This window comes from Kogia breviceps, chromosome 4, assembly GCF_026419965.1.
Source record: "Kogia breviceps isolate mKogBre1 chromosome 4, mKogBre1 haplotype 1, whole genome shotgun sequence".
In the NCBI taxonomy this organism is placed as follows: domain Eukaryota; kingdom Metazoa; phylum Chordata; class Mammalia; order Artiodactyla; family Physeteridae; genus Kogia; species Kogia breviceps.
In genome coordinates this window covers 45,598,691-45,620,699 of record NC_081313.1, presented here as the reverse complement: position 1 = coordinate 45,620,699, position 22,009 = coordinate 45,598,691, and the positions used below count along the sequence as shown (strand labels likewise).

At 38.8% G+C, this 22,009-nt stretch overlaps 1 protein-coding gene across 14 annotated transcripts in view; it reads left to right on the top strand.

Moving 5' to 3' along the window:
• Window positions 1–22,009, top strand: part of PDE4D (phosphodiesterase 4D) — a 1,495,323-nt gene that overhangs the window by 1,451,792 nt on the left and 21,522 nt on the right. The window contains exon 1 of one of the 14 annotated variants that reach the window (XM_067031009.1): window positions 15,336–15,436. The exons of the other annotated variants lie outside the window; for them this stretch is intronic. The gene's annotated coding sequence lies outside the window, so the exon portion shown is untranslated. Of the gene's footprint in view, window positions 1–15,335; window positions 15,437–22,009 lie in introns of those variants that run through there. 14 annotated transcript variants of the gene reach the window in all.

Genomic DNA, 22,009 nt, shown 5'->3' with positions numbered 1-22,009 from the left:
TTTTTTTAAATGACCTATTACTTTGGAGTTGCCTTGGAGGTGTGTTTTCTTACTGGGGCAAAATGGGAAAGGAAGCTGGGCTCGTGGATAGAGTGAAGAGTGAAGGAAGGAAAAGTAGGAAGGCATATTAGACAGTGAGAGGAGGAAGGGGGGTGGTAGAAGGACTCTGACTGGGCTGACCTAGGAGCAGGGCTGCCCTTGGCTGGGGACAGGCTGACCGCTTCGTGTTCCTGCCCCCCTCCCACCTCAGGAATGCTGAAATCTGGTTGGGACAAACCTTTGGGACAGTCTCGGAGGAAAAAAGAAATCCCAGAGGGGTCACGTGCAGGTGTGAATGTTTAAGAGAGGACAGTCAGCTTTGGGGGTGGGGGGGGGGAGGGAGAGAACCAGCTGGAGAGGGGAGATTTATAGACATAGGGTATTTCACGTGGCGTGAGTCTTTTTTAGCACCAATAGCTGGCATCACCTTCTTCACCTGTTGGCTCCTTGAGTCATGGCCCAGTAGCAGCATGGGTGGGTTGTCACATCCAAGTGCTGGGCCATCCCCTAAGGACCTGTTGCCTGGGAGTGAGGACGTGGGACAGCAAAGTACAAGCTGGAACAGGGTGAGGAGAGACTGAGGTTGATTCACGAATAGTGATTACTTATTAGATGCCAAGAGAAAAGTGGAACAGAACAGCGGATGACACATGTGAACCTTTATCTTGATTCTGCTTTAAATCCCCTAAATTCCAATGAGCTTAGCAATTCCTCTTCTGGATATGAATGCACCCCGCTAGAGTTGTGACCTTGGATACTTAAATGGCCTCAACTTCTCCGAGCCTCTGCTTTCTCGGTAAATCGGGATTAACAAAAATCTATCTCACAGGATGTTTATGGGAATTTAAATGAAAACCTATGTCAAATGTAGAATATGGGGCACACCTCTAATAGGTACTGTGGTCTGTCTTTAGTTGGGAAGGGAACTAATCTTAAACTTAAAAGGTGAACTTTGTATACTGCCATATAGGTAACCCAGTGCAACTGGAGCTTGAATCAACAGGCCTGGGCAAATGAGCTCAGAGTATGCATTTGAAATCTTGATCTCCATCATGGTGATTTATGAGCCCTCGCCAGCTTGCATATGGGATGGCCCACTGAAGTTGTTTACTTTAGTTTTAGCTCGTTACCTAGCATTCGTGGATAGCATGTTTTTATTTACGCGCTCACTGACCACTTAACCATGATTACTTTGCAATAATATGTATGAAGGCAGCCACGAAAGAAACATTACAGTGGTGAGGGGCCTCATGTGGACCTTCTGTCCACTTTGCCTAAAAATGGGCACGTTACTTAGACTTTGCTTTTCCCTCACCCTGGATGACCTCAAAGCCCCCTCCAAATATTTTTTCTGATTCTGTGAAATACTGAGATTTTGATTATTCACAAAAGTGTCAAATATCAATCGATATCAGGTTACTAGATGTCTATTCTTGGGGAAAGAAAAAACATGAGCCAAAAATAGAACTCTTTAATCATTGCACAGATTTAAAATGACAGTTAAGCTGAGAAACAGAGGAATGGATGAAATGACCTTGAACGTAGTTCCAGCCCAGATGGGCTAGTTCCAGTCTGAGTCATGGGTCTGACACTAGCCATAGCCAGAGGGAGAGGAAATTCCCGAGCTATGTAGTTGTTATGAGTTGAAAATGAATAGGTGATTGATCCCTTTTCCATTTTCCACTTGCCATCAGCCATTTTGCAGAGAAATCAAACTTTGGTATGCTCAATTTAAAAAGTTCTTTTCTTTTTTAATTCCCCAAATCCTTAGAGGTGGAAGAGATGTATGAGATCAACCTGTTCACTTGCTTCATTACAGATGAGGTATGAAGGCACAGGAAAGTTAAAGTGACACACAGCAAAACAGTCCTGTCTTACTTCTGTCAAGGCTTTTATCTTGTGGGAAATCACACTTTGTTGTTGTTAGGCAAAACCCTGATTTCAGTCTTTATTGATACTGTCACTTTCTAATGAAATTTTTAGTTCTGTTTATAGCCAGATACAATTTTCATGGGAGAAATAAAACAGGAGGTTTTTTATTATTGTTGTTTTGCACCTTTTGACTTCAGATAACCTCAGTCCAGTAGTTAGGCTTTCACTAAGGAATTTTTGTGTTTGCCTGGTTAATGTAGGACATATATCTGCTCCAAAGGCTTTCCTAGACAAGATGAGCCTTTTACATATGTGAGTTTGTATTCAAATACATGGAAAGAGAGAGAGAGAAAGAGACACGTACATACATACATAAAAACAGAGGCATATAGATGTATACATTGAAAATATAGATAGTCATATTAGTAAGCCTGTTGCATGTTAGAGAGTAATTCATGGTGTTCTGGTCCTGTAGGGGAGTTCAGGGTGTGTTCAACACTAAGTACCAGAATGATTGGGAAGCATCCCAGAAAAAGTGCCACTCAGGCTAGATCTTGAACATAAAAGTTTCATATAGGTTGCCAACGAGGGAGGAGATGATACTTCGGGGGCTGGATGAGGCAGTGTAGGATGGGACACTCTTGTGCATTTACCTTATTGTTTGTGGGAGTGGGTGAGGAGTGGGTGTCCTGTATGAGTGAGCCTTCCTGGAACAGAAACTCTGATTATAGGAACAGAGGCAGGTGTAAAAAATGTGGATTGCGGTCCTATAATGTAGAGCACCTTAAGTGTCAGACTAAGCCGTTTGCACATTACCCTGTAAGCTCTGAAGAACCGTCGCATTTTATTATCAGGAAAATATTACAAGGAAAGTAACAAAATGATTTTAGAAAGATACATCTGATGGTAGTATGCATGGATACTACCATGGATCATATTGAGGAGAAATAGTGAAAGCAAAACAAATCCATTAGGGAATTAGGCATATAATAAGGAGGGCCTGAAATACGATGGGAAGGAAAAGAAAAGAATGGTTAGGAGAAAGACTGCAGGAAAGGTGGCAGGATATATCAGACTTTCGGGGGAAGGCACTGCAGCCAGAGGAAAGTATGAAATTCTCAACCCAAGTAATAATAGAATGATGGTTGGAAAATCAGGAAGAGAAGTTTATTTGAAGAGAGTGGGGTGGAAAATATGGCAGTTAAATTTTTAGACATGAAATTGGAGTGAAATTATATATCTAAGTAGAAATATCCTATAGGCCTTCAATTGTCATGACTGGATTTCTGGTGAAAAGACAGGCAACCTGGGAGTTGCCTGTATAGAACTGATGGTTAAGACCTTAAGGCTCATCTGTAAAACGGGAATAATAATAGTCCTCATAGGATTGGTATTAGAAATAAACCAGGCAAGTATTCAGCACTATTCCTGACACATAGTAGACAATAAATAAATATTTATCAATATCAATCAATAAATATTAGCCATTACTATTTTTTACTATGTGTTTTAGGGACCCATATAAGACGAATTATTAGAACTGGTATTCTGGAAGCTCTATTAAAGCCGTCTGTTTGGTGAGTTTTCTTAATACCTCAAATGGAAGCTCATATGTTCTGATTCACTTGCTTGCTTCCCTAGCTGTTAAGGGAAAGTGACAGCCCCAGCTGTAATTGCTCATGTTTAACTGTTGATCACTGTTTGTAAGACCTGGAGTGTTTTTCTGTTTGTTTGTTTTTTGGTATTAGTTTTTGGGTTTTTGGGGTTTTGTTTTTTTTTTTTTTTTTGCAGTATGCGGGCCTCTCACTGTTGTGGCCTCTCCCATTGTGGAGCACAGGCTCCGGACGCGCAGGCCCAGCCGCCATGGCTCACGGGGCCAGCCGCTCCGTGGCATGTGGGATCTTCCCGGACCGGGGCACGAACCCATGTGCCCTGCATCGGCAGGCAGACTCTCAACCACTGCACCACCAGGGAAGCCCTGGTTTTTTTTTTAAACATCTTTATTGGAGTATAATTGCTTTACAATGGTGTGTTAGTTTCTGCTTTATAACAAAGTGAATCAGTTATACATATACAGATGTCCCCATATCTCTTCCCTCTTGCGTCTCCCTTGCACCCTCCCTATCCCACCCCTCTAGGTGGTCACAAAGCATGGAACTGATCTCCCTGTGATATGCGGCTGCTTCCCACTAGCTATCTATTTTACGTTTGGTAGTGTATATATGTCCATGCTACTCTCTCACTTTGTCCCAGCTTAACCTTCCCCCTCCCCGTATCCTCAAGTCCATGCTCTAGTAGATCTGTGTCTTTATTCCCGTCTTGCCCCTAGGTTCTTCATGATCATTTTTTTTTTAAGATTCCATATATATGTGTTAGCGTATGGTATTTGTTTTTCTCTTTCTGACTTACTTCACTCTGTATGACAGTCTCTAGGTCCATCCACCTCACTACAAATAACTCAATTTCATTTCTTTTTATGGCTGAGTAATATTCCATTGTAATATATGTGCCACATCTTCTTTATCCATTCATCTGTTGGTGGACACTTAGGTTGCTTCCATGTCCTGGCTATAGTAAATAGAGCTGCAGTGAACATTTTGGTACATGACTCTTTTTGAATTATGGTTTTCTCTGGGTGTATGCCCAGTAGTGGGATTGCTGGGTCGTATGGTAGTTCTATTTGTAGTTTTTTAAGGAACCTCCATACTGTTCTCCATAGTGGCTATATCAATTTACATTCCCACCAACAATGCTAGAGGGTTCCCTTTTCTCCACACCCTCTCCAGCATTTATTGTTTGTAGATTTTTTGATGATGCCCATTCTGACTGGTGTGAGATAATATCTCATTGTAGTTTTGATTTGCATTTCTGTAATGATTAATGATGTTGAGCATTCTTTCATGTGTTTGTTGGCAATCTGTATATCTTCTTTGGAGAAATGTCTGTTTAGGTCTTCTGCCCAGTTTTGGATTGGGTTGTTTGGGTTTTTTTTTTATGTGACTAGTTAAGGATGTGAACTACTCTGCTGTTTGTGGCAACTTCTGTGATAAAATTCCTGAGCCGTATTATTTTTCATCTTCTGCATCTAGTCAAATCAACTTTGAGGGGTTTATAAAGAGCTTTTGAAGAATGGTATTAGCTCAATGTAAGCAAATGATCATTAGCTCAATATCATCTCAACGTTTTAAAACTACATTCATTCACCCAAAGTGGAATGCTTACACAAGAGTAGAAAAAATCCAGGAGAGTTGGACCTTAATTATGAAGAGCTGTAGGACTCCTGTCTGGGTAGCAGGTTGGACTAGATGTCTTCAGAGGGGCTTTCCAACATGGACGTATTCCACAGAATCCAAGCACTGTCCTGTGTTTGATGAGCCTGTCCACCTCATGTGTATGGTTGACGTGCTGTCTCATAGGGAGTTAGATTCACATTTGGAATGTCAAGTAAAACAGACTTTGTTGTCTGGTTTTAGTTGTATTATTTTATTTTATTTTTTCCCTACTATCTTTACTCCCAGACGCAAAAATTTTTATGTTCTCCCCTCCGAAGGATACAAATATAAACAGGTATTTTAGAAGAATAAATGTCATGGTGGTTAATACCAATTTTTATTGAAGTATGAATAAAAATAGATTAAATTATTTTTTTAAGCTGGGTTTTCAAGTCTAAGTTCTTTGTTAGAAGGAATATATAGGTGCATCTTAGTTTATGGGCAATTAGAAAAATTGAATTTGTTTTTCAGATATTTTAGTGCCAGTAATTTACTCTCAAGATATAAGAATAATCATGTTTAATTTTTAAAAATTGTTTAAAAGCAGTATTTTGAATAAAAATGACTGCTATAGTATTAATGACAATTATCTAACCTTACACTGTATTATATAGATAAAATACAGTACACTTAAACTATGACAAGACTTCCTTTTCCAGCAAAATGGCAACATGTATCTAATTTGAATTCCAGGAGAGAATAAAGAGAATGGGGAAGAGGAAATATTCTAGAAGTTCAGTGAATTCCAAGCAGGAAATTTTTTTTAAAAGAAACTCACATCCAGAGAAATCACAGAAACAAATAGATCCCAATACAGTCAGAGAGAAGAGGCAGATTATCTACAAAGAAATAACAGTTAGATTGATAGCTGTTTAATTTGTGGGAAGGAGCAGGGGTTCTTCTGATTGGAAGAAATTAAATCACATATGAAACTTTAGCTGCAAGGGCATTGAGAATATGGATTTTTTACATGTCTAGCCTCTGGAAGGCTCATAAAAGGAATGTGGGGGGCTTCTCTGGTGGCGCAGTGGTTAAGAATCTGCCTGACAATGCAGCGGACATGGGTTCGAGCCCTGGTCCGGGAAGATCCCACATGCCGCGGAGCAACCAAGCCCGTGTACCACAGCTACTGAGCCTGCGCTCTAGAACCCGCGAGCCACAACTACTGAGCCCGTGTGCCACAACTACCGAAGCCCGCACGCCTAGAGCCCGTGCTCCACAACAAAAGAAGCCACCACAACAAGAAACCCATGCACCGCAACGAAGAGTAGACCCCTCTCGCCACAACTAGAGAAAGCCCACGCACAGCAACGAAGACCCAACTCAGCCAAAAATAAAATAAGTAATATAAATACCTTTATATATATAAAAAAAAAAGGAAGGTGGGATGGCTACTGTGCACACCTGTTTACCTTCTGAATCCCACACACTACTAAGTAAGCTACTTCAGAGCAGTTTGCTGACTGACCTTTCCTTAGTACCTGGAACCGTAGCTAACACATAGTTGGTGCTAATTAAATATTTGCTGATTGAAAGGATTAGCATCTTAAATCCTCATTGGTACTGGGCTTGATCTCCTTGATTTGAAGGCACCTGTAAAGTTGTACCTACCTTTTCATCTGGAGATTGGAATTTGGTCCTGAAACCTGAAGGGATGTCTTTACATTTGTCAGGTCAGTGCATCCTGAGAAAATTATCCCTGTTTGTTTGATATCTCCAAAAGCATTTTCCACTGGTATCAGTGATTCTAATAGTTTTCAGACAAACCATTGATTGCATAAGCAATTGGGTAGATATTACTGTAGGAATCTTCATACAGCTGTTTTAACCAGATTGTTTTCCTTATGACAAGTTTTAGTATTTCTGGTCCCAATGTAAATAACTTACCGCGCTTCTGACATCTACTTAACACACTGTCCTAGGTGACTTTCATTAACTCCAATTCTCCATACAACCCGGAGACCTTAAATAGCTTGTTGTGTATTATTGTGCTTATAAGAGGCCGGGTCAAGATTAGAACTCAGGTGAAGCCAGCTAGAGAAACCAATGTCCTATACTATCGTATTTCTCATCATTCTCATATTCTACTCTTCTGTCACTGTTACAAAAAAAAATAAAATTCCCATTATTGCACGATTTTTAATTGTGTTTATGATTGCCTGTAGTAAAGTCTTCCTTCCAAGAATGCCTAAAGGAGACATATCACTTTAATAAAAATATTGCCAGCTATGAGTGCTAGATTCTAATTTTGGTTATGTTGTGTGACCTTGCTTAGGCTTTCACATTAATAATTTGCTATGAGGAGGGGATTTTTAAAAATAGATTATCCGTTGATGCCCTTTCTTTGGGGCTATTTTAAAAACATATTAAAAGATTTGGATGAACGTGGTCTATCCTAATGTAACGTCATCAGAGTATTTGAAAGTAACTACATATTCACCACTCCACCATCTGATAGCTTTTCTCATCCGGAACTCTGTGAAGAACTTCGTAGCGCTCTTCTTTCTCCTTCTTTCTCCTCCTCCAAATCATTACCTCCCCCAAATCGTTACCTCCCCCAGGTTTCTCCACAGCAAAGGGCACAAATATCCATTCAAGGCAGGGAGTCTGGGAATTGATTCTTCTTATTTCTTCACTTCCAGCGTTCAAGTCTTATCAACTCTTCCTCCATGCTTCTTCCTCTTCTCTCTGCTTTTGCCTCTCTATGAGCCATCCTCTACAGAGGCAACTTTTTAACATGTAAATCATGTCATGCCACTCCCTGCTCAGAACCTTCTGGTGGTACCCCACCCCCTCTGGAAGGCTTGCAAGGACCGCATGATCTTGCCCTGACCCATCTCTAATCTCACTCCACATACCTATCCTCCATCATGCTGGTTATGTTTTTCTAGCCCTTGCTCAGGGTGCTTTGGTCCAAATCTTTCAGCTCTTTCCAGTCATCAGTATCTCATCTCAGATATTACCTTCCTGACTATTTAATAGTCTACCATCACAGTATCATGTTACCCCCTTTTCTTTTATCCAGCATGTTTGTCACTCATTTTTTTTTTTTTTTTTTGTCTGCTTGTTTTTTGTCTTTTTGCCCCAAGAGTCCAAGGCTTACATGAGCAGAGAACTCTTCTGTCTTGTTCAGTACTATATCCCTCATGCTGGCACATAGTAGCCATTTAGTAAATATTTGTTGAGGAAGCGAATAACCATTCTAAAAATTTTTATTACTTGATATCTAAAGACCATTACTTTCCACAAGAATTTTCAATGAAATCCTGGTATTTTTGTTCAGTTTTGCTTGTTAATAAATCTGAAGGAAGCAGAAGTAAGTACTGGAATAATTTTGAGAAATACGAAGTTAAACAAAATAAAACAAAGTTATGTAGTATGGGTCTTGGCAGAGCCTTTAATATGCTAAAGTACACAACTTCCAAGAAGGTTAACACTATGTCAGAAGTTTGACACTGGAGGTCTTCTTTGAGAATTATCACATGGCACTACTGTTCTTTACGATGCGTTCTGGGAAATGCTGCTTTAGACAAAAACCCGTCATAATGGAAAGGGGAAAGGGACGCTATACTGAGTACAGGAGGCAGATATATTGACCATAGGAGAACAGGCTGACAACCAAGGACTCAGAAAAAATTAAAACCCATGAAAAAAGGACAGAAGGACTCAAAAAGAATACAGCAATGGGACTATTCAGTTTTCTGCAGGCTACTCTACCCACTTCACTGGATTTTTCTATCTCTAGCAGCTGGCACAGTGCTTGGACTCGAATGAGCATACAATGAACATGTGTTGACTTTTCAGAGATGAGTGAATAATGGTGGCCCAGGGTCACCATAAAATAATTAAATTAAGATCAGTTTGGTTTGTTTAAGAAAGCAGGAAAATACCTAAAGTATTTTAGGGAATATGTCATTCTAAAGGATTAAGATTTAAATGTTATTAGTACTTATGAGAATACTTCGTCAGTTATTATATTGCCTAAAGGCTTTGCATAACTAGGAATTTACTATGTATTGTTTTATTCAAAGCTGGCACAGATTTTAGACAAACATATGCGTGTTAGACTGGAATATAATGGTGGCTCTCTTTAGAAGGGCAAAAATCTTATTTTACTAAATGTAACGATGCTTCAGATTTTTGTTTTTCATTCTTTAGGCAAAGTTAAGCAAATTTGGAATTAAAATAATTTGGTAACATCACCTAACATTTTTTAAAGTCAGGTAAAATTTACAGATTGGTAAGATGTACTTTTTAAAGATACAGTTGAATGTTTTTTGACTAATTATACAATTGTAAAACTACGACAATAATCTAGATATAAAATATTTCCCTCGCCCAAAAAGTTTTCTCTGGCTCCTTTTGTAGTCATTCCCCTCCCCTACTCCCAGTGACTGGAAACCAGTGATCTGACTGTCCCTATAGTTTTGCCTTTCCAAAATGTCATGAATGAAATCATACAGTGTGTGTGTGTGTGTGTGTGTGTAAGCCTTTTGTTAATGGCTTCTTTCACTTTTCATAATGCTTTTGAGATTCATCCATTAATAACTTGTTGTATGTATTATTAATTTGTTTCTTTTTATTTCTTTCTAATATTTCATTTTAGCGATGTACCACAATTTGTTTATCCATCCACCAGTCGATTGACATCTGGGCTTTTTCCAGGTTTCTGCTATTAATAGAATTTCTAGAAACATTTATATATAGCTCTTTGGACACATGTTTTCATTTCTCTTGGGTAAATAACTAGAAGTGGGATTGTTGAATCATATAGTCGGTGTTCTTGTTGACTTTATAAGACAGTGCCACACTGTTTTCCAAAGTTGCTACACTGTTTTGCATTCCCACCAGCAATGTGTGAGAGTTCCATTTTCCCTGCATCCTGGCCAAATTTTATGACTTAAATTACTATAAGATTCACATCTAAAAGTGATGTTCATAAAAGATTAAATATGGATTTACAGAAATATGTCTGTTTGCATTTTTTATTATTGCTTTAGAAGACAGGTATTCTCTGTTTAAATTGTTTTCACAAAGCATACCATGAAGTACAAAGGGGTACCTAAGTATTTTGTGGTGATGATAGTAGTGATCATAAACATGGAGAATTGGTATTAGGACAGTTTAAGTGAATTAGGGGTGCTGATTTTCTCTGTAAGTAGGAAGTTCCCTTTCATGCAAGATTATTTCTGTGGATGCTTCCTTTATGTGAGGTTTGTATACCCATTCATTGCCTTAATTATTCTTCAGTGAAACAAAAGTCCTTGGTAGGTATGATGATGATAATGGCGGTGGTGGTTTCAGCTAGATTTACTAATTAGTTACGAACAGAGAACGCTATGTATCGACTCTGTATGATTCAAACTGTATTAACAATTATAGGATACTATGCTAACATTTAATGAGAGTTAGCCCATGTGGAAGAGAAACTTAAATAAAGGTATTTTCACATCAGTTCTCATGTTATTTCAACTTTAAGGAAACTTTCAACAAAAATAAGGTTTCTTATATTAGAATTCCTTTCTCAGTAAATGTTACAGGTTTTTCCTGTTTTAAATAAAACTACTTTTTGGTGAAAATTTTCTAACCAGGTTAATTAAAGAATGATTCTTAGCTTTTCAGATGATTTTTAGGTTTCAAAAAATCAACCTGAAAAAAAAAACTGAAAAAACCCCAAATCAATCAGGAGTTCCTCTTAATCTCAAGCCTCCAAAATATTTATAAAACATGTTTTTGTTTTCTGAAATGTGATGGCTCTTCAAGAACAGAGCTGTTCCTTAAATTGCCTTTGGATCCCTTATCACTAGAGGGCAGTAAACACAAACAGATTTAGTGGATTTACTTGTGTTAAGGTTGTTTTTGTACTATTAGCATTAATCAAGGCAAATGTAGTTTTTATAATGTAAAAATAGATTTAAAATTCTGTTATTTGAAATACAGGTTGTCAATTAATTCTAGATCATTGTCTGCCTCCAAAACTACTTTTAAGGCATTTGAAAGCAAAAGAACACTCAGTGATTTCAGAGACACTGGTATGCCGTCGTTATTGTATTTAATATCTGAAGTTTAACCTTACCTCAGAATTCTTCCAGGGTCCTTTAGCAATTAGATTTGCATATGTTAAGCCGAGCAGTATTGGATATGTGAGAGCCTACTTTATACAGATTTGCTTCTTGATTAATAATAACTCCCAGAACTTTGATCCTAAGTAGAAAGGTATAAAATAAATATAACTGATTATAGGATAAATTATTTTCGGATGTAAATTCTACCAAAAGCACTGCTGTTGCCAGGAATATCCCTTAGGTTGGAGAAATCTAAGAGTTAATAACACTTATTTTAACTAATTTTTAAATATTTCAAGGACAATAATAGATTGTATAGCTTAGAATTTATTATGTTAATAGACATATTGTTTACAGACTCTAGGGTAAATTCAGATTAATGCCTGAAATACATTTTTGTCAATTTGGAGTACTCTGAAGCCAGACAGCATGCGTTCAAATCCCAGTACTGCTACTTTGGCTTTGTGACCTTGGCTAAAACACTTGACCTTCTGAGCCTCAGTTTCCGCACAGTTTGGTTTATTTCTCTTTCTTTTTCCCTGTTCAAAAATGTTTTATCTCTCTTGACCTCTGTTGCAAAAGCAGTGATGCCAGCATGTGTTCGTATATCAAAGACTCAACTCCATCAGCAGATTTTTAAATATCCTGAAATAGTCCGCAAAGGTTGTTGATTGCTTGGGGTATTGCTTAAGGACCAATGAAATGAAGAATAAAATAGGAGTGACATCTAGTGATCCTGAAGATTATTCTTAGGAAAAGAGAAGTGAATGCTACAGAAAATTATGTATTTTTTCTATTTTGGTACATGCACACACATTCATACTTGAAATCATTTGGATGTTTGAGAGGAAACTCAGGAAACCTGAGTTCTCCCTGTGTGTGAGGGCATCTGTGTCTTGTTCACATCGTACCTGCACACACAAGTAGGTCTCACTGTCAGGTGGAGCTGCCTGTCTCTCTCTGGGCACCAGCTTCCTGACCGCACTAGTCAGTATGTGGAGTCAGCACAAGGATTAAGAATAAATGAGCCCACTCCTAAATTCATACCATTTATCATAGAGTTTGAATCAGCCTAATTATATGACGAGCTGTTCATCCACCATGAAGAGCAAAGACTAAAAGAGACCTGGACTCTCATCTCAGCCCTGCCACGTCCAGGGCAAGTTATTGACTATTTAAGAGAGTCTGTCTTTTCATTCTTTAAAATGGGGATGATATCTGTCTACCCAGGATGTTGCAAAGATTAGAGATAAGATATAAATATAAAGCACTTGGTGCAAAGTAGGTGCCTAATAAATGCTGTAAAATTCCTGTTACGGTTTCCTCATTAAAATTGTCAGAAGCCAAGTCTGTCTATGAACATTGTATCTCTCGGGCTCCATCCATATTTCTCTTCTGGGTTGTCTAGATTTCTTTCTGTAGGCTCTACAACTGTAGCAATGGGAAGGAGCTTCTAGTCTGCTTCTTATGATGGGAATAATTAAATGAATTTTAATTTGGCTCAGAGCTTTAAAAAAAAAGATATTTTATTCCCTAGAAATATGGAAACCTTCCTTGGTACTTTTTACTTGATATTATTATTACTACTACAACTACTACTACTACTACTACTCTGCTCTTACTATTATCTCCCCTGCTACAGCAAAGTAGGGAGTTACAGTTGAATCTCTTTGTGCCTGTGACTCACTAACTACTTTGGGAAATATAAAGAAAGAATATCTTACCTGCCTCAAGCATCCTCCACCCTGGTTGAGGAGACAAAGTTCAAGGCGCTTGTAGCAACTAGGACAGTGTTACTTAACACTGGGGAACATTGAGGAAATTTCAGGTACACTGACTGGAGTGTACTCCTGGCATTTCATGGACAGAGCCAGGGAGGCTCGATGTCCTAGAATACGTGGGGTAGTCCTTCACCAGGGAGTGCTTCTCTGTGTCAGCAACCATTTGCGTAGGTTGAAAAATTCACTCACGATTATCTGAGCCTAGAGCACAACTCCTTTTTACATATAAAAGCAAAATGTTTTTTGCATGGTTTTAATCCACACTAAATTTTTTTTTTTTTTTTTTGCGGTATGCGGGCCTCTCACTGTTGTGGCCTCTCCCGTTGCGGAGCACAGGCTCCGGACGCGCAGGCCCAGCGGCCATGGCTCACGGGCTCAGTCGCTCCGCGGCATGTGGGATCTTCCCGGACCGGGGCACGAACCCGTGTCTCCTGCATCGACAGGCGGATTCTCAACCACTGCGCCACCAGGGAAGCCCCACACTAAATTTTTGAATAATGCAACCACAGTGTATATTGAGGGAGGATGGCACTTCGTTACATTTGAAAACCTTTCCAAGAGCCATTCACCACTTTGGAAAAAGATCCTCCCTCCAGTACAGCACTCCTGTAGTTATTTCCATTTTGCTTTCACATTCATGGTAATTTCTCCACATCAGAGGAATCAGAGCAAACACTTACATAGCACGTGGTGGTGTGCTAAGTGCTTTGTGTGTATGTACTGATTAAAACTCCCAACAACCTGTGAGGAAGGTACTATTATTATTCTCATTTTCCAGATGAGTAAACTGAAGCATGGAAAGTTTAAATAACTTTCTCAAGGTTACACAGCTAGTAAGTGATAGTAAAATATAAGCTTTTGACTATTTTATTATGTTTTAAATGTAGTTTTGTACAAGTATTTATGTTTTGCAGTGTTTAATATAAATTATTATTCTTCACCATTATGTTACTGATAAGCCATTATACTAGGTTTTGTATTTTTTTTTAAGTATCTATATAAGGATTTACTTAGTATGTATGTATGTATTTAGTAAAGTGTGTATGCAGGAAGAGCAGTTAGGAATTTCATTTCAGGATAAAAAGTATTTGTTACAAAAAGAAAGAAGTCACTTAGTTTGAAGTTCATCAAAGAATAAAATAGATTGATGGATGGCTACAAAAAGGGAGCAGTACGTCTGATATGGCTGAGAACCCCCATAAAGCGTAGTTAGGATTTAAATGATTGTATGACCTACCTTGCTCTGCGGGAGCTCACAAGGCCTGCTCCTGCCTCAGGGCCTTTGCCCTTGGCAAACCCAACATTTGACTCCCTCTCCTTCCAGATATCCACGTGACTTGCTCCCTCTCTTTCTTCCGGTCTCAGTGTGTGTCACCTCATCAAAGAGGCTTTCCCTGATCGTCTTGTAAGAGAGGAATCTTTTTCCCTAACACTTCATACCCTCCTTTATCGTTTCCTTTTCTCTATCGCACCTACCATCACATGACATATTGTATATTTACTGACTTAGTGGTTGAATGTAAGCTCCAGGTGAAAAACCTTTGTTCACTGCTATGTCCCCAGTGTCCAGGACAGTGTCTGGAATATAATAGGAGAATAACAAGTAATCATTAAATAAAGGAGTGAGTGTAGAATATTTAGAGTTTGGAGAAGGGCTGGAATATGTGGTTTTGATATGTACTTTGCATGACTTAAATCTGACTTTGGAAGACCAGCTTGAGGTAGATGGAATAAAAGAAGCAGAGTACTCCAGGCAGTGAATTCCCTGTGAGTAAAGATAGGAGAATGGGACCATCTGCTGTATTGTAGGGATGGGTGGAATAGTAGCCTGTTGCGAACAGAGCAAGGGTGTAAAGAGCTGTTGAAGACAGGCTTGGAGTTGGGGATTAGGGTCAGAGGTTGGCAGGCTGGAGCTCCCAGAGGAGTCTGCAAGGTGAAGCAGGTGATGCCAAGTTGTCAGTGACTGGCCTTGGAGTGGCAGGCTGAGGCTGGATCTGAGGAAAACTGGCCTGGCAGTGGAGATCCGTAAGGGGTTGGAAGGAGAAAAGCCAAAGGAGATGAGCTAAGAAGCAATTATAGTGTTTTGGGTCTGAGACATGGAACGATGTGACGCAATTGGAAGGAAACATGATATGTTTTGTTAGGAAAAGGGTAAGCCTGGGAGTTAAAGTACACAGGCACCTTCATGGAATAGTTATGATGATGATCATCATCACCTAATACCTGTTTATCACTATGTATCAGATGTTGGGTTTTTTTGGGGGGGGTTGGGGTTTATTTTTGGTTTTTTGTTTGTTTGGCCACGCATGCATGTGAGATCTTAGTTCCCCGACCATGGATTGAACCCGTGCCCCCTGCAGTGGAAGCATGGAGTCCTTAACCACTGGACCCCCAGGGAAGTTCTCAGGTGATGCTTTAAGTGCTTTGCGTATACATCTCATTTATCCTCATAATAATTGTTCTGGTTATTTCTTGCTATATAACAAATCGTTCAATGGGAAACCAACTGGATGAGATCTAATGCGAGGCCTTCTTATGTGTACTTAATTACCAAAAATCTTTAAAAACCTACATATTCTGTGCTTGTGGAGATTGTTAAAGTATCAAGGTTTTGAAGATACACATATTTTAGAATTTATTGTCTCTCTATATAATCAATCAGAAATGCCTGAAGCAAACTATTTACCTGTCAGTATCTTGGGGCTACATAAAGGTAAGATTTATTTAGCCTTTGTAAACTCCTGATTACTCTGAGTACATAACTAAGCCACTTCAAACTTAGTGGCTTAAATTATCCATGTTTTATTACTTTTCATTGTTTTGCGGGTCGATTGGGCTTGGCTCCACATTCTCCCTTGGAGTCCCTTATGTGGTTGCAGTCTGATGGTGGCAAGGGGCTGGGGTCATCTAAAGGGGCAACTACCTGGATGACTAAGATGGATTCTTCACTCTCAGGTTTGGCTCTGGGCTGGCGTGGCCAGCAGAGCTGGAGACCGGCCATGTGCGCATGCACACTGGCTCATACTCTTTCTCTCCTCTTCCTCCGCATCTCTTTCCTTCTGTCCCTCTCCCAGCAGCCTCTCCATAAAGTTAGCATGGGCTTCCTCCTAGCATGGCAGTCTCAGAATAGTCGGACTTTCTTACAAGGTGGCTCAGGGAGCCCGACAACATGTTCATGGAGACCAGGGTGAGAGCTGCGGTACTTTCTGTGACAGCCTCCACAGTCAGGCAGCATCCCTGCTGGTTACACAAGCCAGCTCAGATTCAGTGTAGGGCAGTGTGGCTCATTAGGAGGCATCTTTGGAGAGCAGCTACCGCGGTAAACAATTTTACAGATGAGGAAACTGACACACTAAGAAGTGGGAATAAAGGATTTGAACTCAGAGTCTGGTTCTTAGTACCTGGTGAACTTGGGAAAATCATTGTCTCTCTAGGTATCCCGTTATATGGAAATGAGGAAATTGGAGGAGATGATGTTGAAGGTACTTCCATTTCTCTCAGCCTTTAAGCCTTTGGATTTAGATGATGGGCCTGGGAATGAAAGGAACAGACTAAGTGAAAAGACGTTCTGTCTGTAGAAGACAGTACTTTGAAACAGTGTTGGTGGAGGGAAGGTACGTGGTGGATGGGGAACACGTAAGGGTTACTCAGGGATTCAGTTGGATAATTGTATTAAACATCTAACAGCGGTGAACTCACATGGAACACCTATTGAACAGCAGGAAAGAGTCATAGATTTCAGTCTGGGACACGGGAATATGGGCCCACTGAAGGAAATGGGAGTAGTCATGATAAGAACAGCTTTAAATAGAAAAATGGATCCACCAATTTTGAAAAAAGTTTGAGATGACCAGCAGGGCGTTCCAACGGGAGACTATCTTTTAGTCATTTGGAAATAAGGTGCTAAAATTCAGGTTAGAAGTGGTCGTTAGAGGGTGTTGGCCCTCCCAGAGAGTCTTTGTGGATATCCCACATTAGAGGATGAAGAGAAGAAGGCAGCAAAGGTATGGTCAGAGAAGTGGGAAGAAAACCTTCATAAAGAAGCTGCAGGGGGCTTCCCTGGTGGCGCAGTGGTTGAGAATCCGCCTGCCGATGCAGGGGACACGGGTTCGTGCCCCGGTCCGGGAAGATCCCACATGCCGCGGAGCAGCTGGGCCCGTGAGCCATGGCCGCTGAGCCTGTGCGTCCGGAGCCTGTGCTCCGCAACGGGAGAGGCCACAACAGTGAGAGGCCCGTGTACCACAAAAAAAAAAAAAAAAAAAGAAGCTGCAGGTCTTGGGAGTGAGGGAGAGAGGAGAGGGTGATCAAACAGTGTTGAACGCTTCAGAGAAGTTGAGGAGAATGAGAGACTAGTGAAAGGGGGGCACTTCTGTATTCTTCCAGAAGCAGTTTTAGTGGAGTATTGGGGGGTTAGCATCTTTCTTTTGTAGAGGATTAAGAGGAATTTAGGAAATGAACACAGTGGGTGTGAACTGCAGCTGAGGACTTGGGCAGCAAAGGACCAATAGAAGCTCAAGGAGTCAGGGATTACCTGGCTGTTTCTGATGAGGGTGTGCTGTCTGAGACGGACATACGTGATGCAGGAAGACTGAGCAGTCACCCGGTCAGCAAGTCATAGACGTGCCGAGCAGTAGGTAACAAACTGAGATGGAGGGGAGGTAGAATGGACAGAACTTCATGCTGAAATAGAGTAAAAGCTAGACTCCCCTCATGTCTTATCCATAAGACCTCTTTAGTATAAAAGTTACAGAATAATGCTGTCCCAAACCAAATAAGAAAGATCATTTTTTCTCAAAGGAATTTAGATTTCTTATTTAGCTCTTCTTGTAAAAGGCCTGATTACTCTTGAGCTCAATTCTGTATTCTTAAGAGCCACTTTATACCTTTACACAATCATAAAAATGTTCTCTTCTGATCAAAATATAGATCCCGAAATCTGTACACAGGACACTGCATTCTTTAACCATACACAGTGCATTAGTTTTCAGGGTTTTTTTTTTTTCCCCACAATCAGATTTATAATAAATCATCCCCACCCTTAGATCTTTAAGATTGTGGAGCTCAACCATGTATAACAATAGAAACAAAAGGAGGGGAGAATAGCAATGCCACACAGGTGAGGAAATGTATCACTTCCATTTATGAATTCTGGACATTAATCGTATTTTAGAAATTACAGTATGCTGTTATCTTGGACTGAGGAAGAACTTCAGCTGTATCTGTGTTACCGGGGAAACCACTTGTTTTGGATTTGACAGAGGGAGACAATTAAAATGCCTGGTTGCCATTTTTAGAGCAGCTTTTATTTTATTTATTTATTTATTTTTTTAATTTTTACAGCAGCTTTTATTTTGAAGAGAAGTCAGAGAATATTAAAATTCATAGAAATGACTCTGAAAGGATTGGCAATTCTTATTTAAGAATGAACTATGAATTATGTAGAGTTTTGTGGTGGTTATTCATCACTGTGAGAGGGGAAGCCCATTCATCTTTTCATGCGGCAGCCTCAGCTATAGGGATACCATTATTAAATGGCGTTTACCAGAGGTGAGGAGGAAAACCTCCTCCCCAGAGGTTCGCCCTTGCCAACCAATCACAGAGCAACCTGGGCCTAGTCCACACCCCCTGCCCTGTTAGACCCTGGGACGCACTGTGATTGGTGCATAGTTGGGGTTTTATGGGAGGGGTTTCTTGTCACTCTTCCTGGCTTCCCTGCAGTTCCTTATTTGGTAGCTTTTGACAGAACTAGTCTTTCTTGCAGCTAAGCATCTTGACATACATTATTCATTAAGCCCTGGAGCTCAGGGAGAGAAAGATGCAGACCCTTAGATCTTTAGATGTTGCTTTATCACATGAATTGTCTTTATTCAGAATAGTGGTTGAATTCTGTTGCATTCTGGACTTTTACAAATGGCATGCGGTTCAATGGGAAACCAACTGGATGGGATCTAATGCGAGGCCTTCTTATGTGTACTTAATTACCAAAAATCTTTAAAAACCTACATACTCTGTGCTTGTGGAGATTGTTAAAGTATCAAGGTTTTGAAGATACACATATTTTAGAATTTATTGTCTCTATATAATCAATCAAAAATGCCTGAAGCAAACTATTTACTGTCAGTATCTTGGGGCTACATAAAGGTAAGATTTATTTAGCCTTTGTAAACTCCTGATTACTCTGAGTACATAACTAATAATTTTAATAAATTACAATGGAGTTAAGCTTTCTAAGCAATCTTTTATTTTTTCCTTAGATATAAACTACAGAAGAAATGTGGGTTTTTAGTGGTCAAGATAAGGAGAAATTGTAGAACTTTTATTAATTATAATTTGCATGTTAAAATAGCTTTTTAATGTTCAGCGTTTCTTCTCTTTTGTCATGTGGTATAAATTTGAGTTATTCTTTTAAGTATCAAGGTAATTAAATAAATTCATTGGAAATAAATAATTGGGCTAAATTATAACTGGTACATGGGCTCTAATTAGTATGTAGCACTTAAAGTTTATAAAAATTAATTTGTGGATCTTTCTAAAAATCTGTACTGCTTTTACCTGATGAAGAGTATGTTTTTTTTCACCTTTGGATATAAAGCTCTAGATGACATTAAAGTTGACATTACTTGACTTTTCAGGTACTAGCTTATTAAAATGAACACTTGATCATCTATTTGTGAAACTGGAAGATGTAAATTTATATGATACTGCTATTTTTGTTAATCTCAAAAAATGTATTAGTACACTGCATTTAATAAGATTGTGTTCCTGCTTGGCAAGCTTCTTACACATGCCCTGTGGTAATGCTAACCTGGCGATCCTAGCTGTTTAATAGAAACCTGAAGTAGAAAACCCTTTTTCAGTCCTAAAGGAGGCATCACTTCAGAAATTGGAATTTATTCTGGAATATTTGAACAAATCACAATACACATTTTTAAAGAATCCTTTTGCATTACTTTAAGGACGCTCAGATTGTAATATTTTGCATTTTCTTTGTTTCTTTTTAAAGGAGAATTTCCTCTTTCCTGTGAGATTTACTCGCATTCTAAGCAAACATTTCAGTTTTAGTTGTCAGAATAGTCATGATTTTCCACCTCCCTTTAGATCTAGATGGTCCAGATTTTTGCCAGCCATTTCTTAGTTTAAAATGTTTTTTAAAATATAGAAAAATGTAGAGAATAATAAAGAAGCCCCCTCCCTCCAGTCTCCCTAGAAGTCATTTCTTAGGTTTTAGACAGTTCATATTTGATGGCTTTGTAAAGGGCTTCACATTTGTGTTATAATTATGAATAATACCTTCAGGAATCTAAACACAGAATTTTAGTGCTTTTTGAGAAAATTTTTGCTGGAAAGCTTTATGCTTTTAATACCATATTGCTAAAAACGCTTAGGAAGGACCAATATAGATGTATTTAGTCTTATTATATATTTTGAAAGATTTATTTTTATACAGCTAATACAGTATTTATTTTAGCTTTTAATGCTGATATCCACCAAAGTTGTAGTGTATCACAGTGCAGTATACTCAAATGACTTTTAGCAGAATGTTGTGGGGAAAAATAAACATTTACTCAATATTTAAACTTTACCACTTTCTTAATTATATACTAGAAGATATATAATGTACCCAGTAGCACATTGGCATGAGGGGGAAGTACAGGGATTAAATTTAAGAATACTTTAATTTTGTTTTATTATTTAATTTTGTTTCATGCACAGTCTTAAATATAGAACATAAATTGGAAAACTGGAGTTTAAAAAGCAATATACAGTATTCAATTCAACTGCACTTTCACTTTCTTCTATGCTTTAAATTTGCTGCATACAGACATTCTGATGCATAATGAGAACAAAGGATTTGAAAGCATTCACTTAGAGATCTTCCTTTGTTTTTCTTTGTTGCAACAATAATTCTACATATTATTTCAGACTATTTAGACCAGAAACTATCAGAATAACTCATCAGCCAAAAATATTTAGAGGTCACTTTTAAAGATATCTAAATGCTCAATTAAATTGCTCTGCATTTTGCAACCAGTTCTTTTGAAAAGCAGTTCTGTGTTTTGTCACTTCTAAATCTATAAATTGAGAACCCATAACAGTGTTCCTGAAAAAGTACATTTTATTACCTTTTCTAATTTTCCCCCTCATGGCAATTATATATCATTATCTTAATAAATGGTATGTAGTTATCTTAAAATGAGAGAAATTCCACTTATATTTTAAAATGTTTGTTGAATAGTTAAGTTTATTGTTCTTTAGCACATCCTGCTGTGCACTCCAAGACCAAACTGTAAGAGCAACTACCAGTTGAGAAAATTCTGATGGTAATTTTTGTGGTTATTAATTTAGCTTCCCTGAACTGTATGTTTTATATCATTAGCAAAAAAAAAGGAAGCAATATTAATTCCTCTTAGAAAGTGCCCTTGCGTTATAACTTAATTGATTCTCTGAAAATTGTCTTTAGGAAATCTCCCATACTCTTGGGAAGAAAGAGGACTGCTTAAAGTATTGTGTCATCTAATTATGTTGAAAGGAAATGTTGACTTCCTTGGAGCACCTCACAAGTGGGAGGGAGATAAGTGTGACATGAAGGGTTTCTCCACCCATGCTTTTGAGTTTGGAACAAAGGCAGAAGGGTAGTCTGGGAATATATGTATATGATGCAGAAATAATCAGAATATAATCTGTCATTTATCCATCTGTACAACAGAATCCTTTCATTGGCATTTTTTTTGCCTCAGTTATCTGTACCAACTGGCTATTTTGATGAATTGTATAATCAAACTGACAGGAAAATACACCTCGTTCTTCATATTCTGCCCGATAAATCCAATAATTTGTGTGGCATATCTGCAGATACCATGCAGTTTTTCTGCTTGGGTGTATGGCAGCATATTCCTCCTACCAGGTTGCTTACAAGTTAGAAGGTGTCTCTATAGAAAAACTGGGCTCCTATCTAACTTTTCCAGGGGCATCAACTCCC